The 25,239-nt window shown below is 34.5% G+C and overlaps 2 long non-coding RNA genes across 2 annotated transcripts; both read right to left on the bottom strand.

Annotated features, from left to right (window-relative positions):
- Window positions 1–11,706: 11,706 nt before the first annotated feature.
- Window positions 11,707–12,984, bottom strand: LOC120170609. Its single transcript, XR_005520799.1, has 4 exons — window positions 12,731–12,984; window positions 12,560–12,635; window positions 12,075–12,172; window positions 11,707–11,964 (listed from the first exon to the last, which is right to left on the bottom strand). It is a non-coding gene; the product is annotated as an uncharacterized LOC120170609 (long non-coding RNA).
- Window positions 12,985–22,520: 9,536 nt separating this feature from the next.
- Window positions 22,521–23,797, bottom strand: LOC120170606. Its single transcript, XR_005520797.1, has 3 exons — window positions 23,558–23,797; window positions 22,895–23,462; window positions 22,521–22,774 (listed from the first exon to the last, which is right to left on the bottom strand). It is a non-coding gene; the product is annotated as an uncharacterized LOC120170606 (long non-coding RNA).
- Between the last annotated feature and the right edge of the window lie 1,442 nt (window positions 23,798–25,239).

Here is a 25,239-nt window from a genome sequence, read left to right as displayed (position 1 = left end):
CATTTCATGCATCATATATTTAAACATATTTTTCATTTTGTTATTTTCATTTCTTTACATTCTCATTAACTAACAGAAGAATGTATCATAAAAAATAAACAAACTCTGGATATACGACCCTAAGCATTGGACACACCTCATCCTCATAACACCTTCTCAAAGAAGAAGAAGAAGATGAAAGCCAAAATTGCTCAACTCGAAGAGAACATGTTGAGATTACAAAGAGAAATAGAAGAAAAGATAAGCCAAAACAATCAAAGTACTCTGGATATGATCACTAAGAGCCAAGAGTCCTTGGTCGATCGGATTGTTGCCAAGTTATCTGGCTTACATCAAAGTGCGCCTAGGGGAGGTTCGTCTGATAAGGTAGACATGCCACCTACCCCGCAAATGTTTATTTGACCTGGAATCTTTCCAGGACTACAAGGGGACTCATCCACTACAAAAGAGAAGGCCTCGTATACTGTAAGAATACAAATTTCTGCATCTAACCCTGAAAATAATTCAGGTGATTACTATATACCGGATTTGAACGAAGAGGACAATGCAAAGAAGATGGAGAAGAAAATCAAACAATTAGAGGACCAAATAAAGGTGGCTAAAGGAGACCATGACTACTATGGAGTTGATGCTGCAGAGCTCAGTTTAGTCACATACTTGGTTCTTCCTCCAAAATTCAAGTCCCCATAATTCAAGAAGTTTGATGGGAACAATTGCCTGTCAGCCCACATTACCATGTTCTGTCAAAAGATGACAGAATATATAGGAAACAACCAACTCTTGATCCATTGCTTCCAAGAGAGTCTATCGAGCTCAGTCATCCGGTGGTACAATCAGCTAAGTCGATCCCATATCAAGACTTTAAAGGATTTAGCCAAGTCATTTTTGGAAAAATACCAACATGTCAATAACATGAGGCCAGATCAAGTTATGCTACAAAGCATGGAGAAGAAACATAACGAGAGTTTCAGAAAATATGCACAGAAATAGAGGGATTTAACTGTGCAAGTTCATCCACCATTGGATAAGAAGGACACCAAGAAGCTCTTCATGCAAACACTGAAGGCTCCTTACTTTGGGCACCTGGTTGCAATCACATCTAAAAACTTTTCTAACTTAGTCATGGCGGGGGAGATAGTAAAAATGGCCATAAAGTAAGGCAATATTAAGGAAGGGGAGGCCAATAAGAAATCTTATATTAAGGAGAGGGATAGAGAGATTAACGACATCAACACCTACCACGCCAATAAAGGTGTTACAATCTCCAACCTAAAATCAACTGCAACTATACCATCAGGTACTTTTAGACAAGATTCAAGAGAGCCTAAGAAGGAAAAGGAACATTTCAACCCTATTTTCATGACCTACAAGAACTTTACCAACAATTGTTTGACACTCATGTAGTGTCACCATACCTGGTGAAACCCATGAAGCCCCTATACCCCAGGTGGTATGATGAGAACACTCATTGCGAATATCATGGCGGTGTCCTAGGGTACACTATCGAGAACTGCTTTGCATTCAAGAGAATTGTGCAGAAGATACGTAATAAGAATTGGATTGACTTCAATAACTCGGGGCCATCTAAATAAGGAAGAAGATCGTTTCATTCCATCATGAAGCTTTACTCCATTTGTAGCATTTTGTTTGAATTTATTTTTCATCTTTTCTTAGTTTTTATAAGGATATTTAAATGAATTTACGCTACTTTAAAGATGGTGAGCAATGAAACAAATTTGCAGACTTGAAATTATTTGAATATTGACTGAATAAAAACTCTGTAATTGGTTGGAGTTATAGATCTTTGACAAAGTAACATGATTAAAAATTAATAAAACAAGGACTTTTGACCTTACCCTAGAAGATACGCTTGAACACCATACCCTTCCCTTGTAAGAACCAATATAGCCTTTTCCTCTTATAAGGGAATGAACAAGAGGCTTGGTATTAAGGTATATATAGGAGCGGACAACATGGGGCATCTTTCGCGTATGACAATGCAAAACTGACTAGACCATACTTTTTTGACGACGTTCAATGATGATGACGATCTTCACAAATAGAATAGTCGAGTAGGTGAATCTAGTTTAGGCCAATTGCTTGGAAATTGAACCCTAAAGATGGATTTTTTTACTTTTAACAACACCTAAACTATAACAGGTTCTTCTTGAAAAGATTAAGAAATTGGATCCGTATACCTAGATTATAATTATACATGTATACAATAAAGTTGAGCTATTCCACTAAAGCAATTGGTTATAGAGGAAACTCAAAGCCCTGGCTTTATGAATAGATTATATTCAAACCATGATATTGCTCGGATACTTGGCGATTCAGTGTTTGCAGCACTGCAATTGTCAGGTCAAAGACATTGTGATGAGATGAACCCTTCAGTTAGCCTGATAAAGGTGATTATAATATTGAGCTGTCCCTTTAGAGCAATTGGTTAAACGCCCCGGCTTTATGGATAAAATTCATCTAACCAGACAATGGTAAATTAAATCAAATAAGGAGTTTTTGGTAATGATGGACTAAGGGAGTTAAGGAACACCTGTTATAGTCAATTTCACATGAACACTTAGGAATTTCATTTTTGATCGATATTTCAGCACTGCCTTTGTTAGAGGAGCCTACAAAGCTTGAAAATGGAAGATTTCATAGAACTGAAATAGAAGGTCTAGTAATTGATTATGCTAGTTGTGTCATTTTGTCCACATCCGATTAAAATGCCAAGCCAAGAAAAATGACATGTTGCAATGTTCAAAAGACCAAGAAAGAAATGACATTTTGGTGGTCGAACCCTAGAAATTAGGAAACCAACTCATCAATTTGGATATTTTTCAAAGAGCTACAACTCTGAAAGCACTAAAGAGTTATTGATTCTTTTGATATTATGTGAACTCATGTTTATGATTTAATTCGATTGTGAGCATGAATTAAGGGGTAAGGTTTTACAAAATTCTTATATTCTTTTTTTCCTAAAATAAAAGAAAAAAGAAAAACATTTTCTAACAGGACAATCTCAAATGTGAAAGGTCCTTGAAGCTAGTGAGGCTCATTTTGCCTCTATTGAATAAAGAATAAACAATGCCAGAATAATGAGGCATTTCACATTCTTGAAAGCAAATAGTCCAAGTGATCAGATAAAACTTGTGACATTGTCAGCAACTCGAGAAGAAAAATGGGGCATGATCAATTCCAAGGACAAGACCAGTAAAAAGAACGAGACTCTATCCAGAAGATAAAATAAAACTAATTCATATTGCATGCATCTTAGACGTACTTAAGAGCATCACATTTATCATTTTTCATATAAATAATTTTTTGTAGCTTTAGAATCAAGTTTCAACTTCAAGACGAAAGATATTCGATTCAAGAGCACCTTAAAATAAGATCGATGATGGATGCTTAACTCAGCGGTAGGGAGCTACACCTAAACCAACTTTACATATTGAAAGATTGACAGATCATATAATAAACTTCAGACGGGTTCGAGAGCCAATTTAGAAAGGATCCAGTTCAGCTTAACTCAACGACGAGTGGCCAATTTCCAGTTAAAGTTTTCATGCCAGATTTCAACTCCAGACGGATGATATCCGACTGAAAAAATTTACCACTTGGCTTTCCGGTGAAAGAGAATCATCTAAAGAATTATGATCAGTTTAGACCCGCAAAGGGGGGACATCTTTTATTTAAAGGAAATTTACAGCACAACTTAAGCCGAGAAAAGTTATCTGTCAATAAATAACTTTTCAGTTTCATTTAGAGTCAATTTCAACTCCACAAGGAAAGATATTGAACTCGAAAGCAATACAATTTTGGATTTCAACTTCACAACGAAGTACATCCAATTCAAAGCTCAACTTTACATCAAAAGATCCATCCACGATTTCAACTTCACGATGAAGGATATCGTGCCCAAGTGGATTGACTTAATTTCACAGCAAATGAGTCATCTGCAATAATACGGGTTATATCCCAACCTATTACAGTATAGCTCAAGGCGAGAAGGATTATCTATCAACAAAACCTTCGAGTTCGATTCCATTCAGCTCAAGGGCAGCCAAATTTAGATTATAGTTCAAGGCGAGAAGGGTTATCTATCAACAAAAATCTTCGAGTTCGATTCCATTAAGCTCAAGTGCAGCCAAATTTACAGCATAACTCAAGGCGAGAATGGCTATCTATCAACAAAAATCTTAGAGTTTATTCCATTCAGCTCAAGTGCATCCAAATTTACAGCATAGCTCAAGGCGAGAAGGGCTATCTATCAACAAAAACCTCCGAGTTCGATTCCATTCAGCTCAAGGGCATATCAAATTTAAAGCATAGCTCAAAGGCGAGAAGGGATATCTGCCAACAAAAACCTTCGAGTTTGATTCCATTCTGCTCAAAGGCATATCAAATTTATAGCATAGCTCAAGGCGAGAAGGGCTATCTTTCAACAAAAAACTATCGAGTTCAATTCCATTCAGCTCGATGACATATCAACTGCATGGTAGTAGTGAGGAACTGCTTTTCGGTTGAAGTTTAAACCAAAGTCTTTAAGTCAAGAGGAAGATCTGGGGCAATCTCTCAGCTTAGTACAACATAACTCAAGGCGAGAAGGGTTATCTGTCAACAAAAAAATTTAAGTTTGATTTCATTCAGCTCGAGGGCCTATCAACCACATGGTAGTGTCGAGGAACTACTTTCCAATCAAATTTTCAAACAAGTTCTTTAAATCGAGAAGAATACCAAGGTTGACTATGATTTGTCAATAAAAAGCCACCGTCTGATTCAAATAATGAACTACGGTTTCAATTTCATAAAGAATGATATCATTTCAAGACTAACTCAACTTCGCGACGGATGAGTCATTCACAACTCAATTTAAGGAGTTATTGCTAATTGCAATACCAGAGTCAATCTTCAACTCCACAAGGGAGGATATTAGACTCTGGGATCCCCTCATACCTAACGAAAATTTGTGTCATTTTATCTTTTTCCTGTTTTTCATTACACGAAAAAGGACAAAGAAGGCGCAGCTGTAGACACTCATTTTCGTCAGGAGCCTTTTTTATATATAATAATATCGTATAGTTTTTGAAAGATTTTGCTTTTCATTTTTTTGAAACATATAGTTTTTAAAAAAAAAAATCAGTTTTTGAAATATAATATATAGTTTTTGAAAACATTTTGAAAACTTATATAATATATAGTTTTTAAAAACATTTTAAAAAACTTATATAATATTGAAAACATATATAATATATAGTTTTAAAAACATTTTAAAAAACTATATAATATATAGTTTTAAAATATTTTTGAAAAAAATATATATATATAGTTTTGAAAATATTTTTTATATATATTATATAGTTTTAAAAACAATTTTTGAAAATATATTACATGGTTTTGAAAATATTTTTAAAAAAATATATATTATATAGTTTTTTTTTAAAAATGGAAAATATTTTGAAAACGTTTTGAAAAATATATAATATACAATTTAAAAAATATTTTCGAAAATATATAATTTTGAAAATATTTTTTTTAAAAAACATATGTAGTATGTAATTTTCATTACATTTTATTTTTTTTCATTTATTCATTTATTTATTTTTCTCTTTTTTAGGGTTTAAAACAGTCCAAAAGAACTCAAACCAGGCCTGACCCAGCCCAGTCAAACTAGGGTTTCGTATTTTGGAAAATGCGTCGCATAGGAGGGACTTGAAGCCCGGGACTGAACCATCCCGGGATTTTAGCCAGCAACGTTCACACTCCTAGTAAATCGAGAACGAGGAGAGTAACTCCCTTCGCCATCGGAAACAACCCCCCAACGGGGGCCTATATAAGAACCGGAGCCGAACAACGAAAGACACGAAGGAAAATCCAAGCAACTGGAACCACAAGCCCAACACAAAAATCAACCAAGACAAAAAATATAGAGATTAAGCAAAAAAAATCATTCGAATATAGCACAAAATAAAAACATCAAAGCCTTAGCCGAAAGCCACCGGGGAGAGCGCAAGGACCACGTCGAGAAACTGAAGGTCACCAGAGAGCCGAAGAGACACCATCAGTAAAGGTAAAAAATCGAAACTTTGGGCGTATATCTACGCTTTTTGGGCCTTTTTTGTGAGATTTTGGTTTAGGGTGTTAAGGGGAACGTTTTGATAAGTTTGGTTTTTTTTGTCATTGGAGGTGGTGGCCGGAGCAATGGCGAAGCGGCGGTCAGTGACCGACCATTGGCTGAAAAATGATTGGTTGAGAGCTTTTCTCGAGTCGGAGAAGATGGCAATATGTGGGAAATGGTTAAAATGAAATGGGAATTGGTTTTTTGGGTATTTATATACCATAGACCTCTGTGTAATTAGAGGATTTTAAATCCTTTCTTTCGTCCCTGCTACTTTGATATTTAATTCATTTTGGTCACCTATTTCAATTTGACTTTGAATTTTTAATTTATTCAATATAATCTTTGTTTATATTTTCATATTTTGCGAATTAACCCCCTAATTTTGTGTTTTTCCTCTTGCAGTTCATTTTAACATTAATTTCAGTCCATAAATTCCAATTTAATTCAATTTGATCCTTTGGTTTTTATCTATTTATATGTTTATTTATTTTTCGGGTTTTGTATTTTATTAACATTTATTTTCTTAACATTTTTTAATTTTTAATTTTCAAAATTAAATTTTTTTCTTTCTATTTTTTCTTTCATTTTTTATTTTAACATTCTTCTCAATTTTATTTATCTTCATTTATTATTTTATTTTTTTGTATATATTTCACTGTTTAATATTTATCTTGACTTTTTAGAGACAACTTAAACCAATTAAAGATGAATAATTTGAATTGAAACTTTAAATTTCAATTTAAATTTCAAATTTTCGCAATGAAGATAACCGATAAATTAATGTTACCGAAAGGACAGTTCAAGGGTGCTAATCATTCCTTGACTGTAACCGACTCCCGAATCCGACATATTTTTAGGAAAATGCATATCAAGTAAGATGGTGTTCGATCAATCTAAATTTTGTTTTTAAAATAACCAGTGACGACTCTAACTAACTTATTTAAGTTGAAGCCCAATTCCGAGCTCATTCGAAAGACGGCTGCGACATATATCATGATAACATCATCAGTATCAAATGATGTTGTCTTAATGTTTCACATGTTCATGACTTGACAACATAAGTGGAATGCACTAAATTAGTTGAAAAAATTGAAAGTTTAAGTATTAAATTAAAAAAAATGCTAAGTACATAGGTTATATGTGTGTTTAATATTAAAATTTAATATTGGATCCTCATAAATAGGATGCGTTATTATAATACAGGAAAACAGATAAAATTTAAAATTAAAATAATTTTAAACAGGTTCTATACAGGATAATAGAATTTAAGGCAAAATAAATTAAAATAAAAATCATACGCAACTTACGTAGAATAGAATTTGAACCAGAAACATAAAATCCTCAGACTCCACCCTTATTATTTCTTTTCTATTAGATTAAGATAATAATAAAATAATATTTATTTAAAAAATTCTCAATTATTTCGTAATGAACGTCCTAACATCACTACAGACAATATTCTAAAACCCACCATATCTAAAATTAACAATAATTTATTTAACCATTTCAATCACATGATTCACACACACCTTAAAATTTCAAATAAAGACAACCCACTTTTAAAATTAGTTGTATGTGGCTATAAGTAAAGTGGTTTTGAGCCATACAATTCCAAACGGAAATGAAATCCGAGTCAGATTGATAGCTAGGCTTGGGATAAGGCTGCTGCCCCTTATCATTTTAAAACATAAATAACTAAGAGATAAAACAATTTTTAGTATCTAAATTTGGCTGCTTTTGTAATTTGATTATTAAATTTGGCTTCTTTTTATTTCTAATCATTTAATGACATAATATTTCGAAATTGTAACATACGGGTATAATCATAGAATTATATACCATCAAAAAAATAAAGTTTAAGAAAAAAATGTGGATTTTTTGAAGGATCAAATTAAAAATTATCAAGTTCAAGACTAAGAAAACTTTATCCCACTAATCAATTGAATAGTTGTCACACCCCAATTTAGGTGCTACCTTTTTCTTAATATCGGTTAAATTTGAAGACCAAAATGAATTTCTAATTAAATTCGGACCAAATTTGAAAGATAAGATATGTTGGAGGACCCCATGCATAATTATAACATTTTCTAAATGTGTTGGTTTAAAACCCAAAATATGAAAGTTTCCACTTCTGGAAACCCGAAACCTCTCTCACTTTCAACTTTCCTGTTTAGAAACTTTTAGCCAAGAAACTTTAAATTTGTTTCACTTCCGATTGAAGCTCCGTTTTCTATACCTCTCATACCATCGTGCCCTTCTGTCGTCCTAAGTCTATCGTTATTGGTTTTGTCGTCATTGTCGCCATTGTATGGAGGAGTGAGATAGTGCAAGTGTTCTACGATTCGTAATCGAGCTCTTCGTTGTTCAACATTGTGAACCAAGCTTGATAAGTGTCTCAAAACCCCTTAAAATACAATATTTTAGAAAATTTTCGCAATTTTTTGGCCACTCGAAAGGTCGCATGTCCACCACCTGGTGGGGTTCTAGAAGCGCCGCTGTGCATGGGGCTTGTCCACCACCTGGTGGACTTCTAGAAGCGAGTCAACCCGACCCGCTGACCCATCCCAAAACCCATTCTGTAACATCCTAATCCATTACAGTTTGAAGATCGAAAAATTAGTACGCTACATCGGATCACCGAAGTAGTTAACCTAAAATTTTTCTTTTTAAAACAACTAAATTATCCATAATAATAATAAAATAAAACCATAGTATTTGATTTACAAAATATGAGATCCCAAATATAACTCAATTAAGTTTAATCAATATTTTTCAAAACACAGTTATGACTCAAATACAACAAGGTCCATATATGATACATGCCCTCATAAATATAATCAAGACGTACTCAAAAAGCTGAAGTTGGCCTGAAAAACAGACTATGGGATGGCTCCTTGAACGCTCCTCCTAAGAACCTGCGCATGGAAACAAATTTCGAACGTTGAGCCCACAAGCTCAGTGCCACACTAACAACCAAACTATACTACATGCGTCCTCTACGTGCACATGCTAGTAAACATAACTATTAACATACAAATATGCTAAGCTACCATATATACAGAGGTAGGCATCATGTGTTGGATTAAAATTCATAATTATGGGAACATATTTATTATGTATATTGTTATCGTAACATATGACATAAATTAAGTGACCAATTATGTTATAAAGTTATAAGGTATTAGAAGTGTCATGGAAGTAAAAGTGTAGATACTATTAAAGTTGTACTTATAATTTGATGAGAGGCAGAGTTATGAGCACACACAATAATTGATTCTTAAATCAGCTATATAAAGGGGTTATGGTCCCCAAGAAATAGACAATCTCGTACTTACTCTTATCTCTGTCAGAGAGTTTATACTTAAAGGGACTCTATCTTCTTGGAAGATCACAACCAAGGAAAGATTTAAGGATTTCAACATATCAATTAATTTAGGCACGCTTTCGCATCTAGTATTTTTATTCTTGATGATTTGACATGATTAGATCCTGACTTTTTTTCCATATTTATTATGATTTTGGTTCTAACAAGTGGTATCATCACCTCGTTATGTTGAATTATTGAGTACTAATTAATTTATTTTATGGATTGATTTATTCTTATAATTCTATGGTTTTAATATGTTTCTTTGGTGATTGGATTACGTTTGGATGTTGAAATTTTAAGTTTAGTGATTTACTTGATTCAATCCTACTTTAATTATTGTAATTGTGTTTTATTGATTTTCTTGCCTTGGTTATCGTTAGTTTATTACTATGCGATTAAAAATTTCCTAATCGATGATGTTTTTTTGGGCTTTTTATAATGAATTGATTTGTTTATTTATGGAATATATATATATATTTTGTGCGATTAATATTCCCGAAACTTTGGTTTCAATTTTTTTGTACGATTAATACTCCCAGCGTTATCTTTACTTTAATACCAGGAGTATGTCTCCTTACCAATCTTTGTTTTTGTCGTTATATATTGGGGATGAAAATGGTTATAAATTATTTTTGATTTTACAACCCATTTATCGTTATTTGAGGAGAATGCTTGGATCACTTTCAGTTGAATATGCATATGGATTACACTGTTGTTTTCTAAAAACTTATTTTCAATGCCGTTATATTATTATAATTTTTTGATTTTATAAATAATATAATGTCATTATGGAATATATATAAATTAAAATATATATCCAATTTGATTTTGACTTTTGTATCACGTTTTGGTTTAATTTGGTGAATCAATGATTAAGAAATTTTTGTGAAATAGTAAAAAAAAATAGGCTTTCGGTTTCTAATAACGTTTTTTAGACTATCTTATTATGAGTTACTTTAGAAATCATAATGTGATTAGAAAATTCAATTTTAGTTTTTTACTGTTATGGATTATAAATATATATTTGGTATTAATATGTTCGATTCAGTTTGATTAAAGGTTTAATTCACTAGTATGTACTTTGACTTTTGGTTAAATATTGATTATTTTGAATTTCAATTTGTTTTTTTTTTCCGGGTTTTCGGTTTTGATATATATATATATATATATAATTAATTCATATTATGACTATATTTGATATTTGATAGATTAGTTGAAACATAATGTAACACCTCTTTCCCGTATACGTCTACGAACACGAGTCAGAGATGTCACATGCTTTTAAAATAATTCTTGTATTCTAAAAATAGTAAAATTTTATTTCTTTAACTAATATTGTTTAATAATATATATATAAAATGTCATTTAACTATTAATGTATAAAATAGCATTTATAACTATCATGTAGTAGTTTAAGTTCGATGATAAATATAATAAGACAAACCATAGTTCAAATACTCCTACTAGAGCATCATAACACAACTAAGTATTCCAACTAGTAATATCAAAAGAATATCTAGACATGTCATATTGTTACTGATGAGGCAACCCTTGACAGATGATATGAGTTACACTCCCCACTTCGATCGTACTATATCACCTACGCGTGAAACAGTCACACGCTAAGTATTCACTTAGTGAGACAGTAAAATAAATAGGTATTTTAGAAACATAAGTAAGTCATAAAAGATCAAAACATAATTTAAATCGTAAAAAATATTTAAACGCATAAAACTGACTTATTAAGCCAAGTCTTTAGTCTTACAACCTGCAAAATATTATTTCATACCCCTAGCATATTTTGTAAATCAGAGTAATAAAAATTCATTTATAGCCTAATGTATGAAAGATGAGAATGCATGACACATAAAACGTTTCTAAGTGCTAAACGAAAGTACAAGTACTGCAGTACACAACAACACTATGCTGGTAGATCAAAATGGTGATTCACCACATAAATCATTATGAACACCATCATTGCACACATATAACCTGTAATACTCTAATTTTTTCCGGACCATTTGAATTCATTTGAAGACGATCGGGAATTAATTTGGAGACAATCGTGCTCAATGAGGATTTAGTTCAAAGGATGAATGGAAGCTTGCATTTGGGGTTAACATGAAAATCAAGAAACTTTGGTGCTTAATTGGATTGAAATCATATTTATTTCATTTTGGAATTCAAGAAATAAATTGAAGCCAAAATTCAATCCCAAACTCAAATTAAAGTGTTTAAGGTCACTTTACAAACCCAAATTAATTACAAGAGTAGGCCCAAGTTTGCCCGATTGGAGCCCGATTCGACCCGGTTTGATCACCCACAATAGTAGCACATGCTGCCCACGTGAAGACCATTCTTTGTTGCCCATTCTGGTGCCATTTCCAACCTTGGCGTGGAGCATCACGCCCAACAACACTCACTCAACAGCACGGCCACCCATGCTGTCTATGCACCTCGTGAAGATCCCATGTTCCTGCAAAAATACAAAACATTAGCATATTCAATACATGATGTGGGGGCAGCATATTATGAGGTAATAAAAAAATATTAACAGATTCATTATCAGGTCCCAACACCACCTACCAGTGCCTGTCGGTCACTCACCGAAGCCACCACCATCGTCCATAATCACTTTGCTCGAGCCCATAACCGGAAGAATTGGTTTTTGATTTCAAAAGAGACTATGGGGGTATAATACGATCAGTCACGAACAGCAGAGGGGGGAATCACACAAGAAAAAAAACGATTAGCACAGGGAGGGTTTTCACGATCATCAGGGGGAGAGGATTACATTGTGAGCAGATTCATTGTAACAGAAAAAGGATGTAAGCGTTCTCATTTTTTTCACAGAAAATAAAAGCTAGAGTTTGATTTTCGAAGCTATCTTTACGATTCTTTCGTGAGTTCCTTCTTTTTATTTTAACATCGATTCCAAATAAACAAAAGGATCATTATTGAGGGGATTCAACCAAAAAAACACAAAATAACCTAAAGCAAAATAATCGAAACCCATCATCGTTAGCCACCGTCAAGCAAAACCAAACCAAAGGAAAGGGATAGGTGCGTACCTGGTCTGTTCGAGTGTCGCTGAAGGTGAACCACTGTATCCGGAGTTGGGCGAGTTTGTGGTGAGTTGTTTGCACCCTTGCATGTCATTTTTTCGGTTTAGTTACCATTTATCGGGATTTCTAAAATAAAAATAGAAAAAAATAATAATAGAAGAGGGGTGGTCGTTTTACCTTGCCGTTGGTTCCTGTCGTAGTAGTTCGTCGGAGATAGAAGTTGATGAAGGGACGAGGGTTATTCGCGTTGTTTAGGGGTCGGTTTAGTGAGTTTTAACTTAGGGTTTCTGGTCTAGAGGGAAGATTGAGGTGTTGAGTTTGGTTTAGGACTAGTTTCCAGGGCCACAACCACGGTGGCCGTTTGCTTTGAAGAGAGGCGCCGTTCGTAGGGAAGAAGAAGGAGAGAGTGGTTGAGTTTGTGTTTAGTTGAGTTTAGGGTAAAGTTAGGTTTTATATAATAGAATTTAGGTAAATTAGCTTTCTAGTCACCGAGTCTTTAGGGTAAAACTATTATTAAATCCCCCTGTTTTAGCGTTTATTCGCATTTTGGCCCCAAGTATTAGTGTATCTAATTTTTGCTGTTTTTATACATTTCACTTTTAATTTTGTTTTGTTTCATTTTAGTTCCTAGGTAGAAGTTTGCATGTTTATAATTCTTTCTATTTATTTTTTAGCTCATTTTATTTTGTCCTAAATTTATATTTTTCTTTCAATTATGTTTATTTTCGAATGTACCCTGTAATTTTGGTTATTTGGCAATTTAATCACTTAGTAGGCTTGTTTATTCTAATGGGTAATTTCTATTTTTTATGCCTGATTTTGGTTCTCTGTTATTTTCATCCTGTATGGCAGCATTAAATTTAAGATTGAGTTTTAACAGTAGATTTATTTTTGTTTATAAGTAATGGCATTTATTTTATTACGTTGTATGTGGTATGCACATTTTGTTATGTATGTATTAAATAATTACATTTTAATTCCAACCTTAAGCGAATGAGATTAATATTATATTTGAAGTTATTAATTGGTTTAGCATAAAAGATATTGGTTGCATGCTAGCATAACCATAACAAGTTTAATTTTTTTAGTATATAGTTACATGTGCATTTTAGACTCAAATGTTCATTCAAATGTGTTGCATAATCTAATTAGTTTTTGCATGATATCCTCATGTGCATAACTTGACATTATTGCATAATTTGACTAAGGGTAATATCCTTTTTGTTTAAAAACGTTCTAAGTGGGTTGTCTTAACTGATTAGAGGTCCGCTTCTAACGATTTTAAATTAAAAAGTGTATTCCATCAGTGACACCTAAGAAATTTATTCATCACTTTAAAATTTGGGGAATGGAAGAAAAAGAAATATTCGACTATTTAAATCTATCGAGAAAAGGTTGTTATAACTGATTTAAGATATGGTCTCGGTATTTTTAAATAATCGAATATTTTTTATCTTTCTAAAGGTTGGGTAATTTTAATTTAATCTATTTTGGTGCTTTCGAATATGATAAAGTTTGTATGTCATTGTTTTGTTAGGGATCATAAATCAAATTAAAATCGAACTTGTAAATTTCATTGCAAAGACGTTAATTAATCGACTAGGTACCGATTTAAGGTGCTGTGGGGTGCTAATCCTTCCCCACTCGTAATCGACTCCCAAACTCAAATTTTGGTAACGCATACCTAAATTTGTTGTTTTAATTAAAAATAAATTTTATTTAAAATGGAAAAAAAATTTGGTGCCCAACCACACCTTAATCAAAGATTGGTGGCGACTCTTCGAACCTGCATTTTTATCGTGAATGAATTCCCAAATTTTCGAAACGAGAGGTTTTTCTAAAATCAAACATAAAGAGAATAATTAAAGATGACTCAATTTTCGAAATCTCACTCCCACGCTTTGAAAAAAAATCGTTTCGACAGCTGGCGACTCCGCTGGGGATTTGTTTAGAGAGTCATGCCTATAGTTGATTAATTAATTGTCTTTGCAATTGAAAGTTATAATTTCGTTCTAATTTGGTTTTTGATCCCCTGTTTGGTTTTAATATAGTTTGTTGGTAATCTGATTAACAAATAAATAGTTGTACTGATCTGTTTGCTATTGGTTTCAGATTAATCATGTGTTTAAAGAGGATTGATTTTTTGAGTGTTATGTGATTATGTATTGTTTTATTTTCACTTTTCCTCACAAACTGCACAGTTGCATTTGCATAACATGAGCTAAAACCCCGCTTCGTCCTATTTAAGTAGGAGTGAGAGATTACTCCAGCGTGTGGGTTTCACCTCCGCATGGGATAGTGGATCGCTCCTGGAACTCACGCCTTATGGTCCTCGTGATGGTATTCACCTACGCATGGACATAATGAGGTGTGTTCCCTCTAAATTGAACTTGGTCCTAAAAGCCTGTGATGGGCTAGGATTGAGGGTTCGGTAGCCTAAGGGGGCACCGGCAAGGACAATTCAAGAACCTATTACTTTAGAACCTAACCCAGTATATAGTGAACTTAGAGCCCAAACTTAGGTCGAGATTGACCCGAACCTTAGGAGTCCCGTGAGGAGGGTACACAAGGAAATGTTTTTGAGTCATTTATTTTCGCTTTTTGAATAAATGTATGCGAACTAGAAATCGTGCGGTTGGGATTATTTTCTCGAACAAGCATGCGAATTAGATATCATGCGGTTAGGATTTTTTGTGAATGACAAAGCATGGGGGTAGATATCATGTTGGGTAAGATCTACTAAGCATGATTGGGTAGTCAGCATGTGAGGGTAGGTTTTATTTGTTACGATACTCATCATTTTGTTGTTTATATTATGTGTACTAACCCATTTTGGTTTTATGTCTATTTTATTTGAGATTTATTGCATTTGCATCTTCATGTCATCCAAATGTGTTAATTCGCAAGTGATTGGTTAATAAGAAAGTTGGTCATAATGAGGCAAGAAATTCTTAACCATATAGTCAAAATCGGGAGATCCAGATACATTCAAATGATTCATGAAGAAGGACATCCGATGATTGAAGAAATCTAAAACTGATCGAAGACATATCCATGAAGAAAGATATCTGATGAATGAAGTTTGAAGTTGATCAAAGATTTCTTTCAAAGGAGCGAAGGCCAAAGACGTTCCCTCAGGAGATAGATGCAGTAATGCCAAGGACGAGAAGACCCTTCACAAAGACATGAAAACCACTTTGCATTGAAAGTAAAAATGGAAACCTCAAGATTCAATTTAAGGACATCCGACGTCATCAAAGGTGATAAGATACGCCGACAACTTTGGGTACTATGTTGAATTCCATGAATAGTACGGTACAAGAAAATGAAGAAATGAAGAATCGTAATTGTATTTTGACTCTATGGTGTAATGAAATCTTGTTGTCTAAATGAAGGTTGTTCTATGGTGGTCACTTTTGGAATTAACACATTTTGCATTTGCATTTGCATGTATTTATTTAAGCATTTTATATGCATTAATCATGAACACATGGAAATAACTTATGGGAGGTTATGTGACAGTAGTACCAAGATCATTCATTTATACTACTCCTCATCATCATGAGCAAACAAATGGAAACAATGGAGCAATCTCATAAGAAATTACAAGATCAGTTGCAAGAGTAGTTGGTCGGGTTACAACTAGATATGAGGAATCAAGCATCAGGTTCTCTGCAAGACGCATCGAATCAAATGATCCAGTTGCTCGCACCACGAGCTGTTGGTAAAGAGAAAATAGATGATAAAGGAAATCAATCTCATCAGACTGGTACATCAAGAGTGATAATTTGCCCTGGAGCATCTAACTCACACCTAGGGATAAGCTTCGTCAATTTTGGGCAATTTGAAGACGAGATCAAGTGGTTTAATGAACCCGTTAAAGATATGAAGGTCGTTAATGCCTCTCACAAGGAGTTAGAAGCTAGGGAACTCAGTTTGGTCCCTGATTTGGTCATCCCACATGAATTTAGGGTGCCTAATTTTGAGATATATGATGGCACTAGTTGTCCCTTGAGTCATCTGAAAATGTTTTGCAGAAAGATGGAAGAGTACTTAAATGATGATAATCTGTTGATTCATTACTTCCATGATAGTCTTGCTGGGCCAATGGTAGTATGGTATAATCGCTTGAACAGAGAGCATATCAAGACATGGGTTAATCTAGCCGATGCTTTTCTAGGACAATATCGATATGTTAAAGGCTTAGCCCCGAAACGTCATGACCTTCAAAGGATAAGGATGAAAGCTACTGAGAGCTTTAAAGAATATGCCCTAAGTTGGAGAGGAGTGGCAGCACAAGTTCAGCCTCCTATGCTAGAAGAAAAAAATATCATGTATGTTTCACGATTCTCTTTCAGCTCCTTTCTTTGAGTTAATGCTGGGAAATTCGATAAAGGGCTTCAAGGATCTTATGCTGGCTGGAGAGTTAATTGAAGATGCAATCAGCAAAGGAAACTTGAAAGTCACATCCAAACGTCCAACCGATCAAAAGGAAAAGGCTGATGAGGTGAATGAATGTCACATCTAGAACTCCTACAATCGCAAAAGAAAAGGGGCATCAGGTTACTCGAGTCGTCCAAAGAAAGTCCCAAGATCGAAAAATACTTTGAAAGTGTTCCAAACTTCTATCTCATATCTGTATCCCCATTTGATTAAAGGTTAATACCTCGCACCGAGACCAGTGAAAGTGGAACCAGACCCTTCTGCTCATAGCTATGATCAAGATAGTGCATGTGATTTTCACTTAGGAGCATTGGGGCATTCTACGGGAAATTATAGGCCGCTGTTAAAGGAGATAAAGATGCTTATGGAAAATGGGACGACAACACAAGAATTGGTGAAACAGTGGATGATTAGCTCAAGTAATGGGGCATCCTAATTAGGAAGAAATCATTTCATGAAACTTTATATAATTTGCAACATCTTGTTTGAACATGTTTTTTAGACTTTCTCATCAATTTTTTTTGTAATGATATTTAAATGAGTTCATGTTACTTTAAGGATAGTGAGCATTGAATCGAACTTATGACTTGAAGTTCTTTGAATATAAATTGAATTAAAAGTTCTTTAATAATGATGAGCTATAAATCTTTGACAAGATGACAAGGTTGAAACCTGATAAAACAAGGACCCTGGACTTATCCCCAGAAGATACAATCAAACATTATACCTTTCTATTGTAGGGACTGATATAGCCTTCTCCTCTTAGAAGGAAATGAATAATAGGCTTGGTATTCAGGTATGCATAGGAGCGGACAACATGGGGCATCTTTTGTGTATGACATCATAAAACTGTCTAGACCATACTTTTGTTGACGACGTTCGATGATGATTATGATCTTTACGGATGGAAAAATCGAGTAGGTGAATCTAGTTTTTGAGATGAGATTTTTTGACTTTCAACAACACGTAGACTATGACAGGTTCTTCTTGACAAGCTTAAGAAATTGGATCCGTATACCCATATTATAATATTATATGTATACAATAAAGCTGAGCTATTCCGCGAAGGTAATTGGTTATAGAGGAAACTCGAAAGCCATGGCTTTATGAATAGATTATATTCAAACCATGACCTTGATCGGGGTACTTGGCAATTCGGTGTATGCTCCACTGTGATTGTCAAGTCAAAGACTTTGTGATGAGATGAACCCTTCAGCTAGCCCGATAAAAGGCAAATTACAATAAAGCTGATTTCAGCTAGCCAGAAAATGGCAAATTAAATCAATTTTATAAATAAGGAGTTTCGGTAAAAAATGGACTAAGGGAGTTAAGGAACACCTGTTATAGTCGATTTCACACGAGCACACAAGAATTTCATTTTTAGATCGATATTTCTGCACCGCCTTTGTTAGAGGAGCTTACGAAGCTTGAACTAATGGAAGATTTCAGAGAACTGAAATAGAAGTGTTCTAGAAAGTCTAGTAATTGATTACACTAGTTGCGTCATTTTGTCCGCATCCGATTAAAGTACCAAGCCAAGAAAGAAGGACATGTTGCGATGTTCATAATGATCAAGAAAGAAATGACATTTCGGTGGTCAAAACCTTAGAAAATATAAAGTCAACCCCTCAAATTTTGACGCTTGTCAAATAGCTATAACCCTAAAAATATTAAAGAGCTATTGATTCTTTTGATATTTTATGAACTCATGTTTATGATTTGATTCGATTGTGAGCCTGAATTAAGGGGCAATGTTTTATAAAATTCCTTCATTCTTTGATCCCTAAAATAAGAGAAAGGGGAAAAACATTTTCAAATATGACAGTTCAAATGTGAAAGGTCCTTGAAGATGGTGAGGCTCATTATGCCTCTATTGGAGAAAAAGAATAAGCGATGCCAGAACATGAAGCAATCTGCGATCTTGAAGCAGATGGTCTAAGAGATCAGAATGGATGAAGGATAGAAATTGTAATATTTCTTTGTGACGCTGTTAGTAACCCATCAAGAAGAATATGATCTCATTATTCAGAAGGGGCACATATTCTAGCTTGTATGAAGAGAAGAATTGATCAATTCTTAAGTAGTATGAAGAGAAGCCCTCAAACTATTTGACAACACTACTGTATAGTGACACCAGAATGAGAACATTCAAGTTAGGATATATTGGGGCACGACTGAACCCACATCATGTTGAGATGACAAGATTCAAACCAAGAAAGCCTGAAGAATGAGCCTTACAATTTGAGGTGATGGGGCATTTTGATGGCCTGTACCAGTATAAGATAATGTTGGGGCACGACTGAACCCACATCATGTTGAGATGACGAGATTCAGACCAAGGAGGCATGAAGAATGAGCCTTATAATTTGAGGTGATGGGGCATTTTGAAGGCTCGTACCATGTTGGGGCACGATTGAACCCACATCATGTTGAGATGATAAGATTCAGACCAAGAAGGTATTAAGAATGAGCCTTACAATTTGAGGTGTTGGGGTATTTTGAGGGCCCCGTACCAGTATAAGATAATGTTGGTGACACTAGTGAAGATATGTTTCAGCTAAAAGTATTAATGTGAGACATTTTGGAAAGCCCACATTGACCTATAGAAAGATCATTTAATTGAACAGATAGTTTCCAATGAGATAGAAAGTACGAAGAATGAAAATGGTGAAACTATGACAGTGGAATTTACCATATATGATCATTTTGTCCATCATCGCTTGCATTATTCTAGTGATTTCACATGCATTAATGTTGGCGAGCCAAAATATCCCACTTTAATCTCCATTGAGTTTTGGTATCCTTGTAATACCATACAAAAACTTCGAAGGCTATGCAAAAGAGCTTATTTGGTTGAAGGATAGGGGCAGAAGCCACAGGAAAAATGAATGTGTTGTCGAGTGTTTTACGAACCAGTAAATATGGAGCTGAATCAGTGTTACGATTAGGTGTTATTTCCATGACCCAAGATAAGGGTTGTTTTCTACAATCCCAAGATTAAAAAGGAGAATTGATGAAGATTTATTTCCAAGGAAATGTCGATATAATTTTAAACAACAAGAAACTAGTGAAACCAACTAAGGTTGAATGATGGGCAATTGTTAAATCTCCCAACATGATATGGTATAAATGAGCCTTGTTTGATATATGATTAGATGTGGTGACATGAAAATCGGGATAGATCCTCCTTGTGATACGTTGCAAGAGTCAAATCAGAATAGACACATCACTCACTTCGATCTTTACGGAGTTTGGCCTAGTCATATGCATAGTCTCCAAAAATGGAGGAATATAGTTATATTTCTGACCATAGCAAGAAGTTAAGAGAGGAAATGTTTCCTCCGAAATGGTGATAGAAGACAAAGAAGACATGAAGATAGAAGAAGATTAAATGGATCTTCAAAGATGCAAGTTGGAAACTATGAGTTACTACACGGGTATATGAAGTAGACCCTTGATCTGGAGCCAAGTGAAGATTGATTCAACATTTATGCATTCATGAAAACATCATTTGCATAAAAGAAAATGCATTACACTAATACATTTAATTGCGCTAGTGTTTCATGCATAAACACATGATTTTGACAAATCTTCCATTGAAAAGAGAAGATGCAGGATGTTAAAATCTCGATAATTGAAAAGAAGATTTCAAACCTCAAACGTAAGGAATCACATTTAGAGAGGCATACCCTGAAGAATTGAGAGGTCTAATCCACAAAAGAAGCATTACTCTGAAGTGATGACCATCAGATATAGAAGAAAAACAAAGATTTTTATGTATGAAGAAGTGAATCGATCGATTGGAAGGACTTGCACACATAAGATTGGGGCAAGTCAATTTTAAGCCTTCACCGAAGAGTAGCGAAGCAATCATCTTAAGCCTTCACCGAAGAGTACTGAATCAAATAATTTTAAGCCCTCACAGAAGAGTATTGAAGCACCATCTTAAGCCTTCACCAAAGAGTAGTAAAGCAAACAATTTTAAGCCTTCACAGAAGAGTAGTGAAGCACTATCTTAAGCCTTCACCGAAGAGTATTGAAGCAAATCCATCAGTATTTCTTTCGAGCATGATGATTAAATCCTTCTGGTCATTTGTAAGCCTTTAGAGCAAGATGATAAGTCCTTCGGGCCATCCATAAGACCTTCGGGCAGGATGTTTTCATATGAAGTTGAAAATGAGAAAATGATGTTTTAAGAAGATGAAATTTTTGAAAACTAAGAAGATGATTTCCAAAATTTCACACTTAGTAAGTCCTTCGGGCCATCAATAAGTCTTTCGAGCATGATCATAAGTCCTTCGGGCCATCCATAAGACCTTCGGGCAAGATGTTTTCACATGAATTTGAAGAATGAGAAAATGATGTTTTGAGAAAATGAAATTTTTGAAAAGTAAGAAATGTTTCTTACCTAGTAAATTATTTCCAAAATTTATAAGTCCTTCGGGCCATCAGTAAGTCTTTTGAGCACAATGCTTAAATCTTTTGGGTCATCTGTAAGCCTTTTGAGCAAGATGATAAGTCCTTCGGGCTATCCATAAGACCTTCGGGTAAGATGTTTTCAAGGGAATTTGAAGAATGAGAAAGTGATATTTTAAAAAAATGAAATCTTTGAAGAGTAAGAATGCGATTTCCAAAATTTCGCACCATATAAGTCCTTCGAGCCATCAATAAGTCTTTCGAGCATGATGATTAAATCCTTCGAGTAATTTGTAAGCCTTCACAGAAGAGTAGTGAAGGAAACCCATCAGTAAGTTTTTCGAGCATGATGATGAAGTCTTTTCGTCCATCAGTAAGTCTTTCGAGCATGATGATTAAATCCTTCGGGTAATTTATTAAGCCTTCAAGGAAGAGTAGTGAAGGAAATCCATTAGTAAGTGCCATCAGTAAGTCTTTTGAGCATGATGATGAAATCCTTCAGACCATCAGTAAGTCTTTCGAGCGTGATAACTAAATCATTCGGGTCATTTGTGAGTCTTTCTAGCAAGATGATAAATCTTTCGGGTCATTCATAAGACCTTCAGGTAGGATGTTTTTCACCAAGATGATAAGTCATCCGAGCCATTTTAAGCCTTCTCAGAAGAGTGTTGGAGCAAGCCACCAGATCATCAAATGTGGAAAGAAATCGAAGAATCCTGAGTATAAAGAAGCAGAACAATCGATTAAAAGGTTTTGTGCACGTGAGATGGAGGCGAAAATCAAAAGAAGACTGAAAAAAGGGAAATGACGTCGTAATCAGACAAAATTTGGTCATTATTTGTCTTTGCTGCGTTATTGTGTTCACAACAACGAGCAAAGAGGAGCAACTGTAATATCCTAATTTTACCCAAACCATTTGAATTCATTTGAAGATGATCGAGAATTAATTTGGAGACAATCGTGCTCAATGAGGACTTAATTCAAAGGATGAATGGAAACTTGCATTTGGGGTTAACATGAAAATCAAGAAACTTTGGTGCTAAATTGGATTGAAACCATATTTATTTCATTTTAGAATTCCAGATATAAATTGAAGCCAAAATTCAATCCCAAACTCAAATTAAAGTGTTTAAGGTCCCTTTACAAACCCAAATTAATTACAAGAGTAGGCCCAAGTTTGACCGATTGGAGCCCGATCCAACCCGGTTTGATCACCCACAATAGTAGCACATGCTGCCCACGTGAAGACCATTCTTTGCTGCCCATGCTGGTGCCATTTCCAACCTTGGCGTGGAGCATCACGCCCGACGGCACTCGCCCATCAGCACGACCACCCATGCTGTCCATGCCCCTCGTGAAGACCTCATGTTCATGTAAAAATACAAAACATTAGCATATTCAATACATGATGTGGGGGCAGCATATTATGAGGTAATAAAAAAAATATTAACAGATTCATTATCAGCTCCGAACGCCACCCACCAACGCTTGTCGGCCACTCACCGAAGCCACCACTGCCGTCCATAATCACTTTGCTCGAGCCCATAACCGACAGAATTGGTTTTTGATTTCAAAAGAGACTATGGGGGTATAATACGATCAGTCACGAACATCAGAGGGGGGAATCACACAAGCAAGAAAAGAAAACAATTACCACAGGGAGGGTTTTCACGATCATCAGGGGGGAGAGGATTACATTGTGAGCAGATTCATTGTAACAGAAAAAAGGATATAATCATTCTCATTTTTTTCACAGAAAATAAAAGCTAGAGTTTGATTTTCGAAGCTATCTTTACGATTCTTTCGTGAGTTCTTTCATTTTATTTTAACATCAATTCCAAATAAACAAAAGGATCATTGTTGAGGGGATTCAACGAAAAAAACACAAAATAACCTAAAGCAAACCAATCGAAACCCATCATCGTTATCCACCATCAAGCAAAACCAAACCAAAGGAAAGGGATAGGTGCGTACCTGGTCTGTTCGAGTGTCGCTGAAGGAGAACCACTGTCGCCAGAGTTGGGTGAATTTGTGGTGAGTTGTTTGCACCCTTGCATGTCATTTTTTCGGTTTAGTTACCATTTATCGGGATTTCTAAAATAAAAACAGAACAAAATAGAAATAGAAGAGGGGTGGTCGTTTTACCTTGCCGTTGGTTCCTGTCGTAGTAGTTCGCCGGATATAGAAGTTGATGAAGGGACGAGGGTTATTCGCGTTGTTTAGGGGTCGGTTTGGTGAGTTTTAACTTAGGGTTTGTGGTCTGGAGGGAAGATTGAGGTGTTGAGTTTGGTTTAGGACTAGTTTCCAGGGCCACCACCACGGTGGCCGTTTACTTTGAAGAGAGGCGCCGTTCGTAGGGAAGAAGGAGAGAGTGGCTGAGTTTGTGTTTAGTTGAGTTTAGTTTAGGTTTAGGGTAAAGTTAGGTTTTATAGAATAGAATTCGGGTAAATTAGCTCTTTAGTCACCGAGTCTTTAGGGTAAAACTATTATTAAATCCCTCTGTTTTAGCGTTTATTCGCATTTTGGTCCCAAGTATCAGTGTATCTAATTTTTGCTGTTTTTAGACATTTCACTTTTAATTTTGTTTTGTTTCGTTTTAGTTTCTAGGTAGAAGTTTGCATGTTTATAATTCTTTCTATTTATTTTATCCTAAATTTATATTTTTCTTTCAATTATGTTTATTTTCGAATGTACCCTGTAATTTTGGTTATTTGGCAATTTAATCACTTAGTAGGCTTATTTATTCTAATGGGTAATTTTTATTTTGTATGCCTGATTTTGGTTCTCTATTATTTTCTTCCTGTATGGTAGCATTAAATTTAAGATTGAGTTTTAGCAGTAGATTTAATTTTGTTTATAAGTAATGGCATTTATTTTATTACATTGTATGTGGTATGCCCATTTTGTTATACATGTATGTATTATATAATTACATTTTAATTCCAACCTTAAGCGAATGAGATTAATATTATATTTGAAGTTATTAATTGGTTTAGGATAAAAGATATTGGTTGCATGCTAACATAACCATAACAAGTTTAATTTTTTTTAGTATATAGTTACAAGTGCATTTTAGACTCAAATGTTCATTCAAATGTGTTGCATAATCTAATTAGTTTTTGCATGATATCCTCATGTGCATAACTTGACATTATTGCATAATTTGATTAAGGGTAATATCCTTTTAGTTTAAAAACGTTCTAAGTGGGCTGTCTTAACTGATTAGAGGTCCGTTTCTAACGATTTTAAATTAAAAGTGTATCCCATCAGTGACACCTAAGAAATTTATTCATCACTTTAAAATTTGGGGAATGAAAGAAAAAGAAATATTCAGCTATTTAAATCTATCGAGAAAAGGTTGTTATAATTGATTTAAGATCTGGTCTCGGTATTTTTAAATAATCGAATATTCTTCATCTTTGTAAAGGCTGGGTAATTTTAATTTAATATATTTTGGTGCTTTCGAATATGATAAAGTTTGTATGTCGTTGTTTTGTTGGGGATCATAAATCAAATTAAAAATCGAACTTGTAAATTTCATTGCAAAGACGTTAATTGATCGACTAGGTACCGATTTAGGGTGTTGTGGGGGTGCTAATCCTTCCCCACGCGTAATCGACTCCCGAACTTGAATTTTGGTAACGCATACCTAAATTTGTTGTTTTAATTAAAATTAATTTTTTATTTAAAATGGCAAAACATTTTTTGGTGCCCAATCACACTCTAATCAAAGATTGGTTGCGACTCTTCGAACCTTTGTTTTTATTGTGAATGAATTCCCAAATTTTCGAAATGAGAGGTTTTTCTAAAATCACATTGTTTTTAAT

This window comes from Hibiscus syriacus, unplaced genomic scaffold (assembly GCF_006381635.1).
Source record: "Hibiscus syriacus cultivar Baekdansim isolate YM2019G1 unplaced genomic scaffold, ASM638163v2 tig00111783_pilon, whole genome shotgun sequence".
Lineage (NCBI taxonomy): Eukaryota > Viridiplantae > Streptophyta > Magnoliopsida > Malvales > Malvaceae > Hibiscus > Hibiscus syriacus.
The sequence above is the reverse complement of the archived record's forward strand: the minus strand, read 5'-3'. Positions and strand labels throughout refer to the sequence as shown.